A 24,861-nucleotide genomic window follows, 5' to 3' on the forward strand; every position below is an offset into this window, starting at 1 on the left:
TACCTTGCTTGCGGGATTCTGATTAAAGGGTTGACTCACCAGCAAAAGAGGAAATTCTTTTCAGATGTCAAGCACTACATTTGGGATGACCCTTACTTGTTTCGGGTTGGTGCTGATCAGGTGAATAGGAGATGTGTTTCAGGGAAGGAGGCGACCGATATTCTGCGCCATTTTCACGAGGGACCTACCGGAGGCCACCATGGAGCCAACATTACCGCCAAGAAGGTGTTGGATTCCGGGTTTTATTGGCCGACTATATTACGTGATGCGCAGAGTTGGGTTAGAGCGTGTGATGCCTGCCAGAGGGCGACAAATATATCGGCACGCGATGAAATGCCTCAGAAGTGGATTCAGGTTTGTGAAGTCTTTGATATCTGGGGGATAAACTTCATGGGACCATTTCCCCCCTCACGAGGTAATAAGTACATCCTGGTCGCAGTTGACTATGTATCCAAGTGGGCAGAGGCACAGGCCTTACCCACCAATGATGCCAGGGTGGTCGTGAGATTCTTAAAGAGCTTATTTACCCGGTTTGGCGCTCCGAAAGCGCTTATCAGTGACAGAGGGATGCATTTTTGCAATACTCAGCTCGAGAGAGCTTTATCCCGTTACGGTGTGCATCACCGTTTATCCACGCCCTATCATCCACAGACAAGCGGGCAGGTGGAAGTCACGAACCGGGGGCTGAAGAGAATCCTTGAGCGGTCGGTAGGTGCAAACCGCAAGGATTGGTCGGATAAGCTTGATGAAGCGTTGTGGGCTTTTCGTATGGCTTACAAGACGCCTATTGTGACTACTCCCTTTAGGCTTGTTTACGGAAAAGCATGCCATTTGCCGGTTGAGTTGGAGCATAAAGCGATGTGGGCTCTAAAAACCGCAAATCTGGACTTAAAAATCGGAGGTGCAGCCCGGTTTCTCCAGATTCATGAATTAGAAGAGCTACGACAACGCGCTTATGAAAGCTCCGTGTTGTACAAGGAGCGCACGAAGAGATTGCACGATAAGCGCTTGAAGGACCACAAAGAATTCCAAGCGGGCGATCTTGTTCTTCTTTACAACTCGCGGTTGCGCTTATTTCCCGGGAAGCTTCATTCACGTTGGACAGGCCCATACACAGTTAAAGAGGTATTTCCGTATGGGACTGTTGCAATAGAGAACGCGAACGACGTTATTTTCAAAGTAAATGGGCATCGCTTGAAGTTGTACGTTGTCGGGTTGATAGAGTCGGCGGTGGAGGTCATTGAGCTCCAAAACCTGCACACATCATAAGTGTGGGGAGGAGAGAGTCTACGCTACTGACTCGCGGATCAAAAATGTAGCAAGAGCGTCAAAAGCGCTTTAGGGGTAAAATCGTCCTTTTATGTGTTTTTGTAGTTTTAGCGTAATTTAGGAGTGTTTGGTAGTTTCCCTTAGTTTGTACAGTTTTTCTACGTGCCGAGTGAAGAGTCTATGTGAGAAAAATGTTAAAACAGTTTGCGGATGGTAAAAATGGCGAAAAATGGCCGAAAAGGGTGCTGAAACTGTTTTCTGCAGAAAAATCTGATCTGCAGATATGGCACGGCCGTGCCACCTATCGCACGCCCGTGCGATTGCGGGATAGGCCGCCACCTTGAGTCGCACCCCCGGTGCAGTTCCGAGATCGGTGTGCCAGGGTTAAGATTTGTCGATAATGCACGACAATGTGAGCTGTCACACGACCGTGCATGAGGCTAGGGGCATTTCTGTCATTTGGCAATATAAATACCCTCATCTGCAGCCCCCATTCACAATTCGCGAAAACCCTATCCGCACCAGCCGTTCCAGAGCGATTTAGCAACAAATCGCACGATTTCTTCGCACGGTTTCACCCATCTCTTCGCAAGGTATGTTCCTTCTTGTAGATTTTCAGTTTCTTCCCTTTCTAGGTTAGATTCATCCGATTCTTCAAGGATTCTCTAGGGTTCTCTTCATAAACAAATCGAAACCCTAGCCCTTGCTAGAATCATGTCTCGTGAACAACCGGTTGATTTTCTAACCCCTGTTTGCACAAAACTTGTTGAAATTTGCAAAAATCAGGCTGTTAAAAGTTCAGGGGTTCGAAAAACCGCAGAATCAGGGTTGCACGGTCGTTCCTTGGTGGAACGGTCGTGCCTTACCGGCTGTTCACTAATTCTGATGTTGGCTCGGTATCGCACGGTGGTGCCGTTGGTCGCACGCCGTGCGGTTACGACATTTGCCGGCCACATGTCCTTGTTCTTGGCGACGCACGACCGTGCGTCTCGTCGCACGCCCGTGCCATTTGCCCAGATCAGTTTTGACAGAACCTTCATAATTGTGCGTTCTGCTGTTTTCGAATGAAATTTTTCCTGTTCCATGATTTCTAACTATATTCCTCATGCAGATGGATCATCCCTTCCTTCAGTTTAACCCCAATGATGAACGAGAAGCCCTTTGTATCCCACAACGGGACGCCTTATGGAGAAGGCGAGGGCAATTTGGCGTCCCCCGGAGGTTGGATTGGGATGTTATGAGGGATCTCAATCAGTTTGATAGACTTGAAAACATGATCAGTATCCCACTTGCGTGCCTAGTAGCTGTCGCCCGACCCATCTATCGCGAGCTAACGATAGAGTTCTTCTCCACCTACGCCTATGAAAAACCACTTGCTGCTAGAAGGCCAAAATTCCGCTACAAGGAGCGAATAACTTTTAGGTTGGGTGGACGCTGGCACAGTTGGTCGGTAGGTCAATTGGGTAGGAGGCTGGGTATCTACACAACTGAAGACATGGATTCCGAGTTCTTCACTGAGCAGTTTACCTTTCCGTCTGATGAAGCACGGGCTGCATTCTGGGCTGTAAATGCTATTGGTGACCCTTACGACCCGAGAATGTCTAAGGCTTCATGGTTGAAAGACCCTTTGGTTCAAGTGAGGCATCATGTGTTTAGCCACACCATTTGCGGCCGCATGGACAGTTTAGGGAGCTGTCCAACACCGGATTTGATTTTTCTGTACGCGCTGGTTGATGGAGTACACATCAACCTAGCCGCAAGGATGGCTGAATACTTTGTGAAGTGCTCAGGTAGAACGCCCAACAGTCAGATTCATGGCGGTCAATATGTGACCGAAATTGCATACAACCTAGGGTTGATGACTGATGAGGTGCTTGAGAGTCTCACTCATGTGACTGATGGTGTTTATGTTGATATTCGATCGTTGAAGGCGATGGGGGTAATTGCTGAGACAGATCAGGGGGATAGATTGAGGGGTCTAAATAACGAGGTCTGGGACCCGTTGCCCCCACTTCCAGGAGACGATGAGGATGAGGAAATGGAGGAGCAGCATGAAGTTCAGCAGCATGAGCCGCACACACCACCACACCAGACACCGCCGCATGAGCCGCAGCACCATGATTACCACCAGCATCAGGAGTGGCCAGAGTTTTACCAACAGTTCCAACAGATGCGAGTTACGCAGGAGCAGCATGGGACTTATATCGACCAGATTAGGACTAGCCAGGACCAGATCAGGGCTAGCCAGAATCAGCTCAGAGCCACTCAGGATCAGCTTAGGCATAGCCAGAAGAGTTTATACCAGGGGTGAGTGCCGGATTTTCATACTTATTCGGGGAGATGCATCATGCATATCCCGACTACTTTCAGCACCCTCCACAGTTCCCACCATGGAACCCACCTGGTTATGGTGATGCGGGCCCATCCTTCATGAGAGACGATGATGGTGATGACGAGTAGGAGATGGTGGTGTTGTTCGTTGGTGGTTTTTATTACTATTTCAGTACTTGTTATTTCGGGTGTTCTTTTTGCGTAGTATTTCAAACACCCTCGGATTGTATTTTATTTTCAAACACTTTACTTTATGTTGTGTCTTTGTTTGGATTGGTAGTTTATTTATGTACATTATGGTTTATTTGTGTTTATTTTGTTACTGTTCTGTTTTGGTATACATGTGACATACTTGCAGATCTGACATATCTTGGACCGGAGCATATGACAGACACAGCTTTGGAAGTCTCGTTTCATCAGATATCATCTTGAGGGGAGTACTATTATCCTTTTTCTCTATATTTTCGTTTCGCATTGGGGACAATGCGAAGTTCAAGTGTGGGGAGGGGGTTAACTTTGTTAACTTTGTTTGTCCTAAAAAAAAACCCCAGAAAATTCATTCAAAAATATCTGTTTTCTGTATATATTTTAGTAAATAAACCTGTTGGTTGTGTTTTAGAAAGCTTCGGACTTGATAAAAACTCGACAAGCAAAATATTTTTGAAAAAAAAAGGATATCGGAAAGCGTGACAAACAAAGAAAGACTTGCATGATAGTCTTCACACTTTTACCCATTCCTTCCGTTACGTGAGCATATTTGAGCCTTGATATTGTTATATATTTGTTCATTTCGGATATAGGAGTGAGCCGGATGTTATGTGTAATTTAGAACTTGTCACTAGTATACTTGTTAAAGACCATGAACTTGTGGATTTGTGTAGAAGTGATAGAGGCACCTAGATAACCCCTTTGCTGTAAACCTTGTTCTTTGTATTATGTTTCCCGTAAACCTTACATTACCCTTTAGGATTAACCATGTCGAGCCTTCCCGTTTACCTTTGTCTACCGAATATTATCGCCCACTTAGCCATATTTAGCCTTTTTATATTTTAAACCTTTTAGTGTTGAAACTCGGCTAAAATAATAGTTTAACTAGCGCTTGTTATAGTTTACTTTCCATTGTATAAATCAGTTTGTTAGTATGTTAAAAAAAACACCCTAAAATAGGATGAAGTTGACAAAAATCGAGCAAACTTTTGAATGCTTAAATGATAAAATCTTGTTTATGAGCTCGTTGTCACAAAAGTCGCCTTTTTAAGGCGTTAGTATGTATAGTTGTATTGTTTTACGCTAGTTAAACGCTAAAACCGAGTTTTAACCATTTTCGCCACTTTAAATATCCATTTCCATACCCTTCGCCCAAGCCTAACGTTACAACCCGTAAAGATCTCTTGATTTACACTTTTTCGCATGTTAGTTGGTGGAGACGAGATCTTATGACAAGCTTATGATATTGCACATTTCATTGACGAGGCATTGAGTGTTTGCACGTACACATTTTATGTATGGTTCATAAATAAAACCGAGTGTGTGTGAACATTGTGAGTTGTGTGAAGATTAACATGTTGAGTCAATTAAATGTGAAGTCACGGCTTTTTGGTTGTCGCTATATAATTGCATATGCTTGTTGGATTTGAGTCTTTTGATGTTGTCTTTCGAAAAACCGGCTAGCCGTTTATAGTTGTTTTCAATAAAATAGTGTGTAAATTATCGTTCTTGTTTGATTCTATCTTTTATTGCATTTTAGTTTAGCTTGCTTGAGGACAAGCAAGGTTCAAGTGTGGGGAGATTTGATATTCGCTAATTTACACATATTTTAGTCCCCCATTTTATCCCCATTTTATGCGTTTTCGGCCGTAAAACCGTCATTCGGATACTTAATTATGTATACTTTTGTTTACAGGCCTAAAACAGCATACCAGACAAGATGATAGTGAAAACGAGGACTTTCCGGACAAAACGACAAAGCTGCGGACATTCTGTTAGAAAACTGACCTGGGCAAGTGGAACGGTCGTGCGGTCTGAGGAACGACCGTGCATCTCCGACAAACCAAGATCAGCCGGTGATGAACGACCAGTGCAACAAGGCGTTCAAGACAATCCCGGTGATGCACGGTCGTGCCATACCTTGCACCCCGTGCGGATCCGATGATCAACTAATTCCCGGTGATGAACGACCAGTGCTTCAGTCCGTGCAACAAGATCCCGGAATCGCACGGTCGTGCCATCTGAAGAAGTGAAGAACGGCCGTGCGAGACCAAAGACCAGTCAACTCTGCTGATGTCATGAACAGTAACTCCAATAATGCATAAAGTGAACGGTCGTGCGATCGGTGCACGACCGTGCGACAGCAAAAAAAATATAAAAAGCAAACAGAAGCATTCTGTTCGTAACTCTGGAATTTTGGAGAGCTTCACAGGCAATTTTCAGGCTCCGGAGACGACAGCTTTCACCCGGATTCAAGCCACATTGCCTCGTTTAGCTCGGTTACTATCCGGATTCTCATTGTTTGCTTGATTATAGCTATTAGTATGTTAATCCTTGTTTGTAATGACATTTTGAAGCATTTTATATGATTATCTTTGATGATTAGTTTGCAACCTTGTTATTGATATTGATTTCTTGATTATAAGTAATTGTGTTGGATGATTGGTACTTGGTTAGTTAAGATAGTTGAAAAATGAAGCTTAATTAATCATGTATTAGTAAACTTTTAATTTGGTTAACTAGTTTAACTTGGTTAAAATGTGGGCATCATGATACTAGAAATGGTTAGTGGTTTAATAAAATGTAATTATTGTTAATCAAGAAAGCTTGCCCTCACGGAAGGACTCTAACGGGTTAGATGGTGTTGTTATGAATTCTTGCCATGATTTGTTAGCTTAGTTAGTAGTTTCGGCCAAAATTGCTATCTTGGTGAATTTATGTGCAAGATTTGTAAAATGTACTTGGTTGTGATTTAATCTAGTTTAAGCTTGTCTCGGTGGTTGCATTGTGTTTATCGGTGTCGCTTTCCTTGATTAAGTGCGGTTAGAAAACTCCTAACGGATGACTAACTTATTTTTAGGAGATTTTCATAGACATTAATCAATTGCACGTTAAAGAACAATTTTAGGTGGTTAAAGTGTGTTAATTGTTTTAACTTTCCGAATGATTATCATGTTAGGATTCACGAAAGGGATACTAATTGTCTTAAAATGGAAAATTGGTCGAATGCTTCTAGTGCCAAAACTGACTTAGTTGACATGCTTTGGTTGTATATTAAGCAAGGCTATTTATCTATTTTAGTATTTGAAATCTACTATGTTTTATAAGTATGTATTTATGCTTACCTTAGTTTAGTAAAATCAATCAACTTATGTTTTTACAGGTAGCTTAGTGACAAAGGTCTAGTATTATTTCTCCGCCCATTTCCGTGGATCGATACTTGGTTCTTACCGATACTTTATTACATATATGACGGGGTACACTTGCCTCTTTCGTGTGTGTTTTGATGTAAAAGTAATAATCACTTTTATAAATTTAAAACCAAATCGTGTATAATTTCATTGTAAAAATATGTGTAGTCGCGGACACGTCATTAGTTATATTTAATTAGTATTTTCATTATAGTTTATCCTAGTTATAAAACATTAAGGATATTAAAGTGGCGCAAAAGGCCAGGTCACAGAGACCGTTTTTATATTTATAAGCCACGATTTCGGAGAATCGAGGCATTCAGGTTTGAACATATTTCATTACCTTTTCTTGACAGAGTGTCAAAGACTACAACTGTCTTTTGTCCCTTAGGACAATAGGTATGGCCCATAGGCATTTCATCATTTTAGGGATGATTATATAAATAAGGGAATTCAGAATAACCCATTTAAGAATGACTTGTGTGATTTTATCGAATCACATTTTGTCAAGCATGTTAATATGCTTTCAGATGTTATCAAGGTTTTGAATCTTTTGGATAGGTTGTACCATCTTGGCCATGTCTGCAATGACATTTAGGCTAGGTTTTACCTTTAAGATTCTTTTTTAATATTTAAACGCAGAACAATCCTAATTGAGATGTCAACAAGGATCTGAATCTGAATGAGGAACTACCATCTTGGCCCTGTCTTAGAACGACACTTGAGCTAGGTCTTGTCCTTTTTAGATTTTGCCATTTTATTATAATGGTAGATCTTATAATGGGAATGTTATTTTAAATCCAACTGTTCCCTTAAATTTAAACAAGTACATGGTTGCCCTAAACAGGACTTCTAATAGAAATGACTTGCCCATGCAAGGGCTAATCTGAAAATAACAAAAGAACAAATGAATGACAAAAAACGAATCAGGAGTAGTCCTAAGTTCTTTGTCTAGACTCAAGAATGTGCAACTGTGTAACTGAGATTAAACACAAAAGGCTAGTGTTTAATTCACTCAGTGTTGGCTCTGATACCAACCTGTCACACCCCTATTTTCCAAGTGTCACCGGTGGGCCCGGTGAGGGTATAGTGACGTAGTTGATATCATCATAGTCAAACAACACAATTTAAATGCACAGCGGAAGCAAAAGATAAATATATTACAATCCGATTCAAAAGTAATATCAATTATTACAACGGAATGTAAGTTGGATCCACAGGCGGATCTTAAAACAGAAAGATAACATTGTTCAACAGACTTTAGGCATCTAGAACTTGCGAGATTCCCTATTGACGCCCTGAGCTCTCAGCCAATTACGTATAGTACCTGTCACTTAAACTTTTTGGGAAAATACGTCAGTTTACACTGGTAAATACAACTTAACGGACTCATTTTGAAAATGTTTTAGAAAATTGATTTGAATGCACATGGCACAAAACTTTTATAACTTGGGACAATTATATAAAAAGAATCTCGTATACAGATTTACATGTTTGTTATACATTTAGGGCCCGATGTAGAAACCGAGTCAAGATTAACAGACACGCCCCAAGTATAGGCCCACAAGAGAGTGAGATACCGTTTCCCTTATGCAACTGTCAGGTGTACGCCTACACCCCGTGCATAAGACGTGGCCATTTTATAATATAATGATGCCAAGGATATCCGGGACATGGTCACTAACCCCTAAAGGCTTTTATTTTAAACAATACAGATTAAAGCAGGTTACATCTATAATTTAATCACAATACGATTAAACATTCAATACCCGACCAAGCGGTATTATTATAATACCGTAACCCAAGCCCGTATAGGGAAAATAAGTTAAGAGTATTAACCTGAGCTTAAAATGCAATTTATTCTCAGCCGTATATCCTAATCAACAAGCACAAGTACTTCTACTGGGGCTCTTAATCTGGAACGAAGGTTTTTAATAACCTATTAGATTCCTAATGGGTCTTAATTAAGCCTATGCTTAGACCGGTTAGTTTTAAAGGAAGATACGGTTCAAAACGCATGATTATGCGAAGACCGGATTAGAATGTGGTTTAGTCCCAACAAGTTTGAATACTTGTTTAATATGGATAAACTAAACACATTCTGGATTTTGAGATAAAAGTGATAAGGTTTGACCCGTTTCGGCTAATTTATGTAAACTAGTTACATAAGCCGATCCGAACGCGAAAAGTGCGTAACGGGTAACCAAATGAGTCATGAACAGGTTTCCTAAGTTAATATGCCCTAAATATGTTGTGATATCAGTAGGAGACCTTCCATTATGCCCAAAACGAATTAAGGACCAATTTATGCCCCGTAGGGGTATTTTGGTCATTTTAAAGGTTATAAAAGAGATTAAATATTATTCTGAGTTACAGGTCTGATTTAATCAGTAAATATACTTAATTTAATAAGTTATAACAGTAGGGTATCATATATATGTGAAATTTATTAATTATAACCATACTATGCACCGTAGGGGCATTTTGGTAATTTCACATAGGCTTAAAAGGTCAAAAATGAAAACCTTGTTGATGCATGAAATGTCTGTTGACTTCGTCTGTATTAAGTCTTAGGTCAAGATAGGTCAACATAGGAGCTTGAAAGTCAGTATTAGGATTTTATGTTGAGGTTTCGCTCATATGAACACTTGTATAGGAGGTTTCGCTTTTGTGTCACTTAAGGTTTCGCTCATTTGGTTTTAGGGGGTTTCGCTTATTAGTCAGGTCATATAAGTGAAACCATAGGGACCATAAATAGCAGTCATAAGCGAAACCATAGCATTCATTCATGTACGTTGGAGTGGAACCTTGTCATTGCTTGTGTAACCAAACTCTGTCAAAATTGAATCAGAAAGAAATAAAAGAGAAGGAATTGAAAAGGAAAAGTTGTGTAACTTCATGTGCATTGATTCCGCCTTTGTATGTGAAGATGAACGTTCTCAACTGACTGTTTAGGGTCGGAACACGGTCCAACAAACCTGAGTTTAAAACTTTTCCCTACTATTAAAATATAAAAATTTACTGAATATATCAGTAGGCGTCAACCCTTATATGTTTAAAATAGTTTTGATACATACTATGCGTTAAAAACGCTTAAAAAGGCAATTTGGAGCCATTTTCGGGTTTTCAAAGGAAAGCTGATGTTTTTATTATTCCAGAAGGCTCAAAATATTTTATTTATCATATTAGATCAGTAGAAAAAGGTTTGGCATCAAAAGGATTTGTAAAACTCATTTTATAGCCCAAAAGGGCAAAACCGACAACTACCGAATCAAGCTTAGAACCCTATGTTATGCTCAACCTAAATATAAATAAAAATCTCCAAAAATCCCAAAATATTATTTTATACCAGTAGGTATAAAGTTTGGTATCAAAAATTGGGTTTAGATAGGCTATATGCAAATCATGCCGTTTAATTAACAAAAAGCTTTCTAATTACGCTATTGAGCATAACTCCTAATCTAGACCTCAAACTGATGTCAAATTTTAGGGATAAGTTTATAACTCAGTAATAAAGATTATTGTTCTCTCATATTTTCAGAATTCTCGTTTTAGGGTCAAAAGGGCATAACGGTCAACATTTAGGCATATAACGGAAACACGCATGAACTAGGATTTCTATGGAACCAAGTTGTATAACCTTGGAGGGTTATACTAACTTATATATGGTCCTAAAGGAATCCTAAGGCATATCTAAACTAAGCTAAATCGGGTCAGAACTGAAAGTCAAAGCAAAAGTCAACTTTTGCGACTTTCGGTTTCGAACCGAGCCTACACTTAGAACTGTTGGGTTGAATCATGCTTAGGCATGTTCAACTAATATTTACCAAGTTATTAAAGTGAGAAAACTGATTTTATGACTTTTATATTAATAGCTATGTATTTTATTTAAAACTAACATGTTTGACTTTTATTTGACCCGACAATTAAACTAAGTAAACGTGGTAATTAGGAGGTGCCCTTTTGAGGGTTAAACACCTACCTAACTACGGTCACGTAGCCATGTTCGTTGCGAACCATGGCTCAACCGTTTAAAAGTCAAAGCGTTTATCGCAATGCTTGACTTTTCGGTTTAAACGCTAATTAATATTAACTAAGCACGAAGGGACACTTACAAAGGGTCCAAGCAAGGAGGTAGGATCTATAAATTCTCAGGTATGAAGCTTTGAGCTTCAACTTAGAGAATATTCAGATCATGTGTGAGTTGCAATTGAAAAATCATGGGGTTTATATAGTTTTCAGGCTACCGTTAGGATCGTTCATCGAAAAACGAGCTTCGATCTGAGCCTTACATGTGTGCCCATGGTTTTAGAATACCATGGGTGCCCCAAAATAACCCATAGACTTGTTAAAAACCATTTGCAAACCCAAAAACCCAGCTGTTGGTTTGAAATTAGCTGTTTTGCAGGTCTGATGGGCTCTCGCGCCCGGTGTAAGAAATGGGCTAAGTCTTACGCCCCACCCCTAAGCCAATTTTGACAGAAATGTCAGTTTTGGTCCCTGCAGTTGATAATTGTCATTTCTGACACATCTAAGGCCCGTTAAACCATTTTTAAGGCTCTACAATGATGCATAAACATGGGAAACATGAAACATGCCCAAAAACATGTCGGATGTCGGTTCGTTTGGACGTACGGTCACGTTGTTCGGTTAATTACGACGAAACACGGACGGACGCGAAAAACGAACCAAATTACGCGACGAATGGGATTTTATCATGCCACACACTAAAATAAAATATTTTTGTGCTTACATAAATTTTTGGGTGTCCGGGTATATCCAGATTGTAAGATATGCGCGAAAATGCAAACTTGTGCACTTTTTGACACTTTTAGTCCCTGCATGACATAAAAGTTTATTTTTGCGCACCAAACACCTATAAGCCTATATCTAAGCTATATAAAGGATAAATAGGGTATGTTTAACTTATGGTCATATTTCGGAAGGTCCGATTCTATACAAATCGACATACTTTTGCAGTTTGACGCAATTAGTCCCTTAATTGCGTAAAGTAGCGCGAAATGCCGTTTAATGATATCTAAGCCTTACATGGCCATATTAATCATTCCCAAGCATATAATTAAATATTACTACGCTCCCGTTTGCTTAAATGGTCCCTGAATGGCGTAGATTCAAAAGTTGACGCTTTAGGCCCCTCTATTGCGCAAACTTGCGCATCTCATCACGATGCTTTGGGTTTGCCAAAAGGTCATTCAGAGGTATAATTAAACATATTGACACTTTTAGTCCCTCTAACTTGCAAAGTTGCGCGTAACTTTACATATAGGCATAAAAACCTTAGACGGCCATTATTTGGCATTCCCGAGAGTATAATTAAATATTATGAAGCTCCCGGTTTGTTAAAAGGTCACTCAGAGGTAAGAATTAACATGTTGACGCTTTTAACCCTTTATTGCGCAAACTTTCAATTAATTACGCAAACGGCTACACTTAATCATCAAGTGGCACATTTGTGAATATAAACATCGTAAGAGGGTTTTTTTAGAAACTTATTTTAGGTATGCTAACACCTCCAGTTCTTTCATAATCAAAATTTTTGATTTTTCGAAGAATTAGTCCCTTAAATTCAATGTTTGACTTCATTAGGGTTTACTACACGTGTCAATACTTCATTAGACGTGATTTTACGAGGTGTTACAATAAGACGCATATCAATTCTCTCTTTATGTTACCAGATTAATAAGATATTGGAAAGTTAATGCATCCACCACTGGAGAATATTTCTCCTCATAATCAATCATAGGTCTTTGTGAAAATTCTTGTGCCACCAATTTTGCCTTATATTACTTGATTTGATTTTCAATTCATAATTCGCATAAAAGACCTGTTTGTTTCCAACATGATTTACAACTTCAGTTGCATGGATTGTTGGTTCGAAAACTTTCCATTTCATTAGAGAATTCAACTCTGCCTTATTCACGTCTTTTCGCTTTTGGCCAATCATTTCTCATAGGCAGATCTTAAATTTTGATCCTCATCATTTTATTATTTCAAGCGCTATTTTATATACAAAAATATAACGACGTCGATTTCAATTTGATTCCATATATATATATTTAGACATGATATAAATTAACGAGATCTCTTTAATTTCAGGTACCTGAGGTTCTTCTTGAACCATCATGTCTACTATCTCTTCAGGAGATCTTATTACTATAACCTCGACTTGACCATCTTAATTACTTGCTCCAATTTTCGAGGAATTTTATTATTGGAACCAACTAGTCTATCATGCTTCAGGCGTGCAATAGACTCATTACAAACATGTGGTTGTCCTTCTAGGACACTCATCTTAATTGGAGCATTAGCAGTTGGTATATGTGACATAGTCACCTTTTTAAGGTCAGTGAATGCGTCTGGTAATAGATTCGCTAAACTTTGTAATTGAGTTATCCTTTGAACTTCTAGTTCACACTTTTAGTTTTGAGGATCAATGATAATTCATACCAACTCATTTCTTTTCCAACTGCTTTTTATCTCCCCCTAATATTGGGAATGTTAATCCATTGAGATGGATATCAATTAATTGAGCCGTAAATAAATATCTCGTGAAAGGCTCTATTCGTTACCATATATTCCCAAACACCTTTTAAGGTCCCATCTTTGTCCTAGTGGTGGATCAGTAATATACCGCACAATCAAAATCTTAGAAGGGACATCTTTGGTTCCTGACCAAAAACCAACTATAATGGGGAGAAACTATTACAACATGTTGGCTTGATGTGAATTAATGTTATTGCATGTAAAATTACATGCATTCATATATAAACATGAACTTGCTCTCATGATTATTGGCTTTGTTATCAATCGTAGACATTCAATGATCGTCTTAACAAAAGCAATTTGTGTATGAACATAATCTACAGGAAGTTCAACACTTATTCCGCCGATCATTAATATCTAGGGAAATAAACTTGTCGTCACTACTAATAAATACATGCAATCTAGAATATTGTGTTAGCTATCTTATTAGCTAAGCCATAAATTACACAAACATCAAGTTGTGAATTTGATAACCATTTAGACGATGCATCGATTTAAAACACTAAATGGTATCATGTTGAGATATGCATATCCCTTAATCACTTCCAGAATATTTAGGGATACACACCCTTAATTAGCAAATACATAATTTTCCTTAAGAGCAAACAATACATGCTATCAGCTAGAAGAATCTTCAAGTTCTTCATTATGTTTCACATCATCATTGATTCGGTGTGGTCGAACAGGTCATGCCAATAAAGTAAATAATTATGATCCATAAACTTGTGGTTTATGATCATATATGTATCACTTGCACATATGTAATACAAAACGTAAGATACGATATAACAATTAACTATCATTTCAAACTGTCACGTCAATTTGCATCCTCTCCGAATATTATCTTCATATAATTACTCCCATAATTTACCATTTCAAGTGGTTAGTCTTATTATGACCATTATTATAATTTTGATAGTTGATCTCATTATTAACTTGGCTATCATAACATTCTAATATGGTCAATCTTATTATCAACTTGGCTATCATAGCATTTTTGATGACCGAGCTCATTATTATTATGATCGTAATTACAAATTTCTCAATTATGTCCATGATCACGATATTTTCAATGATCCTTATATAGTTACATTCAATTTAGGGAATGGAGTAGAACCAGAACAAGCCTTATAGCTTTTCATTCTTTACTCGGTCACACGAGTATAAAATCATTTCAAACTTTTCATAACTCTAACAATGATATTGCTACTTCATGAGCATATCTCACATGTGATATATGGAAAATTTTTATCGAGTTTTTGCACATAAATAGTCTTCTCTACACATAACATCCATTAAGAAGTAATTACATATATGAGTTATATAATTTTATCGGTCTAAAATCATATGACCTTTTATAACTTGATAATGAGATATGAGGAGTATAAGACTTTGGGTTTAGTATCTAAACATATTTATATCCTTTTATGAGAGTGATAATATAATAACCAACTTTGGTTTTTATTATATGTATTCAACACAATATATATATATATATATAATAGCATATAAAATACAATGTATCATATAAACTCAAATTATACAAAACCCAATATAATAACATGTCATCATATAAATCAAGTTTATTAAAACTTTATAAAATATGTTCTTTCGTCAATAACAATCAAATATATAATTCATGTATTAATCTTCTATTATTGGATAACCAATCAAAAGTATATCATACATATTAAAATTTGTCCATTAATTTAAATCATAAACAAATATCTCTCGTTCAACTTCTCATGACATTTTAGTTTATAATGATATATTTTATTGTTCCAGCTGTTATAAAGGTATCCTAAGGTGCTAAATTAATTTAGAAACATATGTTTTGCCAAACAAATATTTCATATATTCAATTCTCATATAATGCATCCATATTAAAAGCATTTATCATCAAATAAATGGACATCTATTAATACGGAGTGAAAATAATTCTAGGAGAGGATAGATGTAAGTCACAAATTTTCAAAGAAAAGATAATATCCACTAAAATACTAACAAATCAAATCTTAATTTGTAATATCATTTACTAGCTTATTAGTCATGTATGTAACAACTTTATTCTCATATAATCTATTATAATAAAAAAACTTTATAATATAATACGAGTTTATAAGAATAAAGATTTGATTAATTATACTCATTTCTATTCAAAAGCTAGAGTGACTTAATTATTAATAGTCTGTAATTCTACTTCTAATCAATTAATATATTTTTTATAAACAAATCTAAGACATTCTAAAATCCGAATCTTTACCATAAGCAAATACAATAGCCAGAGTTAAGATTTATTATATAAAAGATCTATGAAAAAAGATAATCAACAAGAGAATGTGAAGTTTTACAACCCAATTTTTCCGAACGCATTGCGTTTCTTGTTTATAATTGTTTTGATGTTTTCCGTCAAAAACTCAGAATACATTACTTGACAAAAGCCAAACAAAATCTCATTGATTTGATGCTTTAAGTTCAATCCAAAAGTTTATTTTGTGATGTTAGAAAAAAAATTCAAACCCTTTAATGGTGATATCTACGATGCATTTTTCTTTTCTTTCTTTTGGATGATATCAATGAAAGAATTCAGCGAGTCATCCAAACTACCAATATATTATTACCAATAGTAAATACGAGATCAATAAATAACAAATTAAATTCAATGAATTCAAATAAAACTTTTTACGTAATTTTATATTTTACCATTTATATAAATAGTACATGATTTAGAAAAGAGAAAATATTCATAAAGATATCTATGGAATATATAAGCAAAATCACTTTAAGCATAATTAATTTAATGATGCAAGCAAAATCTATTATGAATAATGTAAGACTTTAAAATAATGCTATATTCCCATAAGATATCTATGGAATATATAAGCAAAATCACTTTAACAAAAAAACTGTTAAATGTATGATAAAAAAAATCACAATTCGATTTAATTAACAATCTATAATTTATAATTGTATTCGAATAATCAATACGAGTCTCCATTTAAACTAACTTTTGTGTAACTTATAATAATTTTAGGAAATTTAAGGGAAAAACACATGATCTCTAATGCAACCTAAAATTATATGAATTACAACATAGTTTATGTTTGAGAGAACAAGGAACAACGATAAGTTAACAAGGACTTACCTGTGATCTGACTCCAAAAGCAAGTCGTGCTGATACGTCTTGTGAAACAACAAACCTAATAGCTAAACAATATGAGAAAGAGATGTAGGGAGAAAGATCTTTATATTATTCATGGTGTGTCTTTACAATAAAAACAAGGAATATATATAGGAGAGGGAAACTTGGTAAACAAGATACATCTATATATGAAGTTGATAACCATAATAATATTTATTTATAACAAAATTTTCTAAACTCAACCCTTCCTATTATATTTTTCTCTAAGTTTAGAACACGATGTATCATGTTTTTCTTGTGTGGTGGCATCCATATGGGTTGTATCCATGGACAAGATTACTTTTCTTCCGGTTTACTTAATTAAAGATCTCATTTGATCTTCGACAGTGTTGTTCGCCTTTGTTTTACGTCACAATGATTTAGTTAATTCCACAACGAGTGCGATTTGATTTTGTTAAAAGATGATTCCCCTTTGCCTTCACTTTCCCCTTATTCTTAGCTTTATACCTCCCCATTGGGCGTGGTTGAACGTCATAGTTAACATGGATCCCATAATCCGCAATTGACAAAGTATTATCGTCGTTGAGGTCGAATGGAGTAGTAAGCCAGTCAGAAAAGAATGTGGCATAGTTGATGTGTTTGATCTTTTGGGTGCTTATGTACTATATACATTCGTTAGTACCATTCACTTCTCCTGTTTTTGTCAAAAACGTGTCAAGAAGAATAAAAAACACTTTATTAATAAACCAGTCGGCACAGATTTCACTAACAAAATACAAGAAACAATCTACATAGATTGTAGATAAGAATCAAACACAACTCTCAACCTACGCATGTTATCAACGTGATGATCTGCACTAAAAGATTAATCAGAAAGATCAATCTCACACACGAACTCACAAGGTTTGCAGAAACCCTAGATCACAAAAGATTCTAGAGAGAGAATGAGTAAAGTGTAGTCAGAGAAAGAGATTGTGAATAAATGAAAAAATATCTCTCTGATCCCTATATGAAGACTTAGACTCTCTGGCTTCTCATCAACGGCTACAAGCCCAACTCCTAAGCCCATCAGCCTCACTTGAACTTCTTGAGCCCATTAACCAGATAAAGCCCAAACATGCAAGATAAAAACATGGATTAAAACAATACTTTTATAACACTCTTATATAAAAACATTTATATAGAATATTGAATTGATATATATATATATATATATATATATATATATATATATATATATATATGACATATTTTAACAGTTTTTCACAACGTGTCATAGTTGGTCATCAGACCAACCGCTTTAATAGAGCGGTTTACACGTAAAGAGGCTTCGTTGAGTTTATTCACCTTAGGAATGATCATACGCCAATGTGATTTTTAGTTGTGATCAAATTTTCTGTCCCCGAAATGGTTACCTTTCGCGAAATATTCTATCACTCGCTTCCAAAACGCTTCATTCCTTTGAAAGTTACTGATTTTTGGATCCATAGATACATGAATTAACGCTTTCACAGGTAGCACCTTGTCTGTTACCACCACTTTTGTCTCTTCACATGTTCTTTCATTAATGTTACACTTGCTTTGCCATCCATTATTCTAGCACTTTTGAGCTATGAGGAAGAAAATTTATCAACACTTATGCTTCTTGGTTATGTTGGGGATGTACCAGTTGTGGAGAATGCATAAAATTGAGATTTTTGGAATTGGGATTGATGGATTGAGTGAATGCGAGATTTTGAAAATCGAAGTATCCATAATTTTGGATTTGCGAGAAGCTCATATTTGAAAATGATTGATTAAGGTATCCTTAAAATGGTGGATACCCCAAAGTTTGAAAACATGATTTAGGTTGGGTTCGGGTTGCCCTCGTTTAATGATTGTTGGTTTAGGTCCATAGCCTCGGTTAAATATGATTTGTAAAGAGAGTTTTGAAAGGTTTAGAAAGAATTTGAGAAGTTGGTGTGATAGAATATGAAATTTTGTGATTGTATGTAAAGAAAGAAGTTAAATGTTAAACCAATATAGCCATTAGGCTTAAATTAATAAACATATTTTTTACTACTTAACTTGATTGTTAGAGTTATTTTTTTAATGGGCCCCAGGTAAACACGTGCTCTATGCCTTTTCAGTCGGACAAAGATAGACGGACGGTCCCCTCCATCGCTTGGCTTGTGACAGGTGGGGTCATTTGTAGACTTGTCTATTATTTCTCGAACTCTATCTTTTTTACACACCAAAATTTCCTCTCTTGCGAAATATCTTTTCCGTTTAAGATGTATCTAAGATTAAATAAATCATTTAATTAGTGGTTTCTTATCATATCATTCATTAACATAGATTGTTAGATTGTTATGAAGGGTCACTCAAACTATGTATGATACAAGTGTATCCCGTAGCAAGGCATCAATATATTATGTATTCAAAATTACTTGCCATACAAGTTTTTACAATGAATGATATACCTCACTTCTCACATATATGTGATATACCTCATTTGTCACATATATAATAAATAATGGTTGAGGCAATGGGCACATGTGTATGAAAGAAGAGGTCTCAGATTCAAATCTAGGTTAGGAACTAATTTAAAATTATTTATCAAATTTTTGAGCATTTGAATATTTGACGGATATTAAATATCTTAATTGATTCATATGAAAACAAAAAAAACTTATTTTCTTAATTTCTTTATGTAATATAACTAGATTAGAACCCCGTGTATTACACGGGCTGAATAAATATGAATTTATATACTAAATAATAAAATAATATATCTTTAAAAACTTTGTTTATTACATGGATTTAATACATATAATTTTATATACTAAAAAATAAAAAAGTTATATCTTTAAAAACTCCTTGTATTGTTGTACATGTTGAATAAATATAATTTTATACATCAAATAATGAAAAAAATACTAAATAATAAATTATTTATATATTTAAAAAACCCCGTGTATTGTACGGGTTGAATAAATCTAATTTTATATATCAAATAATAAAAAAGTTATATTTTTAAAACTCATGTATTACACAGGTTGTATAAATGTAATTTTGTATAGTAATTTATAAAAAAAGTTATATCTTTAAAAAACCCCGTGTATTACACGGGTTGAATTTATATATCAAATAATAAAAAATATATTTTTAAATACCTCATGTATTACACGGGTTGGATAAATGTAATTTTGTATAGTAAATGATAAAAAAAAGTTGTATCTTAAAAAACCCCGTGTGTTACACGGGTTGAATAAATGTAATTTTATATAGTAAATAATAAAAACTTATATCTTTAAAAAACCTCGTGTAAGTTCTGATTAATTTCAGATTTTGATTTCCTATATTTTCTCTTCTTAAGTCATATTCTTATTTTTATAAAACATATTTAAAAAATATATAATATTTTATTTAAAATAAATATTTTTAAAACATTTACTGATTATAAAGAGTTAAATATATTTAAAACATATTACTGATTATAAAGAGTCATAGACAATTTAAATATGTTACCTAAATTTGGATGTAAAAGTATAAACGTAAATATTAAAATAAAATCTCTCTATGATATAATAAAACTATAATGTAACCTATTCCTATATCTAAGGAAATATATTATAAAAATAATAATTTAATATTAATAGTATATTTTCTAAATAAGTTTTTAATCTATACTATATCTCTACGTATATCTCATAATTATATATATTAAATAGTATATCTCTACGTATATCTTATAAATAATTATTTAATTTTAAATAATTATTTAATTTTAATAGACTAAAAAATAGATGGATTCAATGAGTGACATGTGTCCCCAAAGTGGTTTCTTTTATTATATAGTATAGATATAGATTTTTTATACTCTAAAAAATTAATTTATGAACAAATTAACCTCGTAAAAACATTGTGGAGTGAAATTGGCAATAAAAAACTTAACGTGATCTATTTAAATGCTTGACCCATTCGACACCAGTTCCAAATTCAACCGATCCTTACAAACTGATCCTTTATAGTATTTTCTAAATTAATCCTTACAATCTGATCCATTATAATTTTTCTAAATTATAAGCATGACTAGGAGATTGAGTTCTTAACCTATGGTTTCATTTCCTTCCTAGCTCACCACTTTGGGAGTGATTAATGATTAGCCTTCGTTTAGAACTCCCCATGTTACTTAGAAAATACATGAAAGAAGCATCATAGCTCATCTTCTTCTTCAATCAGTGGTAGTCGATCGCTAGTGACCCTATACTGTATGGACCACTTGTAGTTGTTGTTAGACCTTGACCTTTTTTTACTTAAGTTGCAAATGAGAAAAACAAGAGAGTGGTGTGGGGTTTAGAGCATCACAGTTAGAGGTACCTTCCAAGCACCCGCCATCTTTGATAAGAAGATGCATTCGTCAACAATTATTTTTTTCACAAGTTGGGTCACAATACGTGTCAGATATGGAGCTAAGGATTTCTTTAGTGGTCCCTTATCAATAAAATGTTATTAAAATAAAAAAAAATTATATAATTTTTTTATAATTTATTAATTTAAAAATTGTCTATTTTTTAAATTTGTGGATTGTAAATTATGTTTATTGTTTTATATAAAAAAGTAACTAAATTTTATAATATTTACTTACATTATATTAAAAATATATATAGCTTATTTCAAATAAAATTTTATAAATAATCTTCTTAACTTAATAAAAGCCATACCTAGAGCACACATGTCCCCCATCTAGGGCCTCTAAACCTCATTTTCCCGCCTTTTTTCAATCCCTTTGTTTCCCTTGAGTGAAACCCGACGCGGGATCCATATTGTCAATTCAGTTTCTATTTTTTCGTTCCGTATATAAAACTTATAACCCGACTTCTCTAATGTTCATTCATACATCTCCGCCTCCTAGGGTTTTATTCTTCCATCATAAGTTTCTGTTCTCCATCTCTAAATCGGCTCTCAACTATCTTCAACATCAAGGTTCGGCTCCTCAAAGATCTTCAGATCAAGGTTAGATCAACAATTATTTCGATTAACCATGATGATTTTATCATTCTTTAAAATTCAAAGTTTGTTCATCTTCCAAACACTAATTTTTCCTTTCCATCGCCAAATTCGCTGATTCAATAACCCGTTTCAAGTTAAAAACCCTAACTAAGAGCATTTCATCTTCAGATCTGTTGTTGCTTTGGTTAATCTATTCTTGGGAAACCCGTTTCCAGATCTCATTTCATTCAGGTATGATGATTCTTCATATATTGTATTTTTTTGGTAAATCTTGATGAATCGTTTTATGTTTATTATTTTTGTTATATTTTCTGATTGTTATGGTGATTAATCTGTAAGGATTTTGGTTTTAATGTTGTTTCGCTAATTTTCTTCACCTCATTCTATTTCTTGAAACACTAGAATAATCGATGCTTTACATCATGTTTTGTTGCTATTCAAGATCATGGGAGATGTCTTTGTATTTGATTCCAAAAGCCATGCCATTTTTGAAGGTATGCAATATCTCATATTCTTTTATTTATCATTAGCCTTTATTTGATTTATAAATTAAGAAATCATATATTTGAACTATTGTAATCATCATAATTAGGTCGCAAATTGAAAAAAAGAACGAAACGAAACTCTAATTGACTGTAAGTTTTTCCTTTTTTATGTTAATTGATCACTGTTAATTTGTGCGTTTGTAGCGTGTTGATGTATTTTGACCGGGAAAATGTTGATTTGTTATGTGGATTTTAGTTGGTGAAAGTGTTAGGGTTTTGGGGTTTGTTATTTGGGGATTTTTGTAGTTGTTAGGTAATTGCTGGTCTTGATTATGCTGTTATATCAACAGTGAATAATGCTTCTAATTTGTTAATTGTTATATCTTGAATTAAGTTCAAAATTTAGACATGCAAATGGGAGATTCAACAAAATCAACAGTGAATAATGCTTCTAATTTGATTGATTTGAGTGTCCCATAACTATTTTCTTAAATGTTCTTTATTTATTAAGTGGCAGTATGTATTTGTTGTTATGGATATATTCATACATGTTATTTAAGGTTATTTTTAATTTTCATCTTTAGTACTATGTTAATATGTAATGATGTGATTCCTCTTTTTAGTTGGTTGTTTCATTTTAATCACCTATTTAATTATTAGAAATTTTAGATATACCGCTAAACTTGCATAATTTAATATTTTGAAGGCCCAGTCTTTCAGTTACTTCAATATAGTTCTGCTTTAAGTTTAGAACCAGGACCTAAACTGAATCGAGATCCGTGGAATTATGTTTGTGATTTGGTCCTTGGCAACACAACTATGATGGTGATGTGAGTGGGTTGTCTGTTACATCGCAACTGGTCAATGTGTTGCCATTGTGGATGCGTTCTCGATCAATCCGCAACATTGTTAAAACAATCCACAAATAGTAGCTTGGCTGCTAATATGTGTAGCTTTTTCTTTGTATTAGTTTACTATGATGAATACCCTTGCTTTTCTTTAAGGCTATATTATGCACCTTATATACGAGAGGTATCAGCATGTATGTCTTGGTGATGCGACCATGACGGGCATGTGATAGAACTCGCTATTACATGGCAACTAGTTCTTGTGTAACCATGATATGTATGCACTCTCTGTTAACTATTCAGGTCCTCCTGAGCCTTATCATTGTTTTGAATAGCCATGCTTAGGTGCTATTAAGATTATTTTTTCAGTTGTGATAAATATATCCAATTTTCCTAAAGGCTATGCCTAACCATGACAAACTTGCACATACTTGGTTCTAGACTAATGATAAAGTTGAACCATTTGAATTGCCATTTTGTTTCGAACAACCAACCTACTAATGTAAATGCTATAAAGTTGGCCACAACTAGGATTTTTAATGTGTTAAGTAGATTGCCACTTTACCCTATATTTCGCCCAACTTTACTTATATTAAGTACAGTTACCAGCTTCCTAGCCCCCTCCCCCTTTGTTTTGAAAAAAAAAAAAACAGTAATAAATTCATAGACGGGATTCAAAAGTTCTCTGTTTGGAATTTCATAAATGAGATTGAAAAATTGTCTGTTTAGAATCGCTTATTATTTCTATTTCATGTTAAGTTAAGTTTTTTCCCAATATCCAATAATAAATTCATAAATGCGATTAACTTTTCGGTTTCGCTTTTGATGGATCACCAAGGATTAAAGTGCTCTTCTTGCTCTAGGTTGACGGAGGTTGTGTAGGTCAGAAACGAGCCAGAAGAGAGGAAGAAGAAGGGGTCTTGGAGCCTAGAAGATATTATTAGCAGCTCATTGATGGCCTAGGGTATTGCCATGGTAGAGGTGTGTACTATAGAGATTTGAAAGTGTTTGTGGGTCTTTGTTTTACATTGCAGTCCCTCTTCAATTATTTATCATTAGTTTTAATAAGTGTTATTTTCAGCCCTGTTTATATAATAACTTCATTTGCTTGCACTCATTTGAATGCACTTTTTAACCATTTTCCATCTAAATGTTTTTTTTTCGCACTTACTTTACAGACTAGGAAAGAGGTAACAACTGTTGAAGATCCATTTGATGCGCCCACTTACAATATACGAGATAAGCTAATGACATTTATAGAATGAGCTTCATATAGTGTTGTAATCCTGGCTGGACTAAGAATTGTTGCTAATGCTATAGTGGTTAAAGAACTTATCTTTGAAACAAAGGAGTAAGACTTGGTGGCAGTTACATAATTTTTATATTTTTTTTAGTTGTCCATTTTTGTTATTTAATGGAGTTTTGTTATTTTTTTTTAATCAGGTAAAAGGTTTTTAACAAAGCTTTACAGTTTGCACATGATTCAAGACGACAATCAGTTTTTTCATTGGCTGAGGTCTGTATTAGATTTGTGTTCGACACATTGTCACTTTTGTAATATTATTCTCGGGTACCATATTACGCCCATAAATTTTCTAAACATTCTTACTATGCGGAATGTAGGCCCATTTTTTTTATTTTAGCTTCAATTTCTAGAAACAATTATAGTGTCTTGATTTTCATTTGATAGTTACCATCATTTAAACACATACATATTTCATGCCAATTTTTATAAAATTTCGGCATGACCCGTTCGTAATACGGATAACCGTTACGGTAACAAAACATGTTTACAATCCATTTTACAACTCTAAACTTGAACATAAACA

General features: G+C 34.9%; 2 long non-coding RNA genes across 2 annotated transcripts; both read left to right on the forward strand.

Moving 5' to 3' along the window:
• The first annotated feature begins 21,588 nt into the window (after window positions 1–21,588).
• Window positions 21,589–22,292, forward strand: LOC118479695. The gene is made up of 3 exons (XR_004860084.1): window positions 21,589–21,702; window positions 21,868–21,930; window positions 22,102–22,292. It is a non-coding gene; the product is annotated as an uncharacterized LOC118479695 (long non-coding RNA).
• Window positions 22,293–23,872: 1,580 nt separating this feature from the next.
• Window positions 23,873–24,636, forward strand: LOC118479698. The gene is made up of 3 exons (XR_004860086.1): window positions 23,873–24,013; window positions 24,211–24,383; window positions 24,476–24,636. It is a non-coding gene; the product is annotated as an uncharacterized LOC118479698 (long non-coding RNA).
• Window positions 24,637–24,861: the final 225 nt, after the last annotated feature.

The sequence above is a fragment of the Helianthus annuus genome, chromosome 1 (genome assembly GCF_002127325.2).
Source record: "Helianthus annuus cultivar XRQ/B chromosome 1, HanXRQr2.0-SUNRISE, whole genome shotgun sequence".
In the NCBI taxonomy this organism is placed as follows: domain Eukaryota; kingdom Viridiplantae; phylum Streptophyta; class Magnoliopsida; order Asterales; family Asteraceae; genus Helianthus; species Helianthus annuus.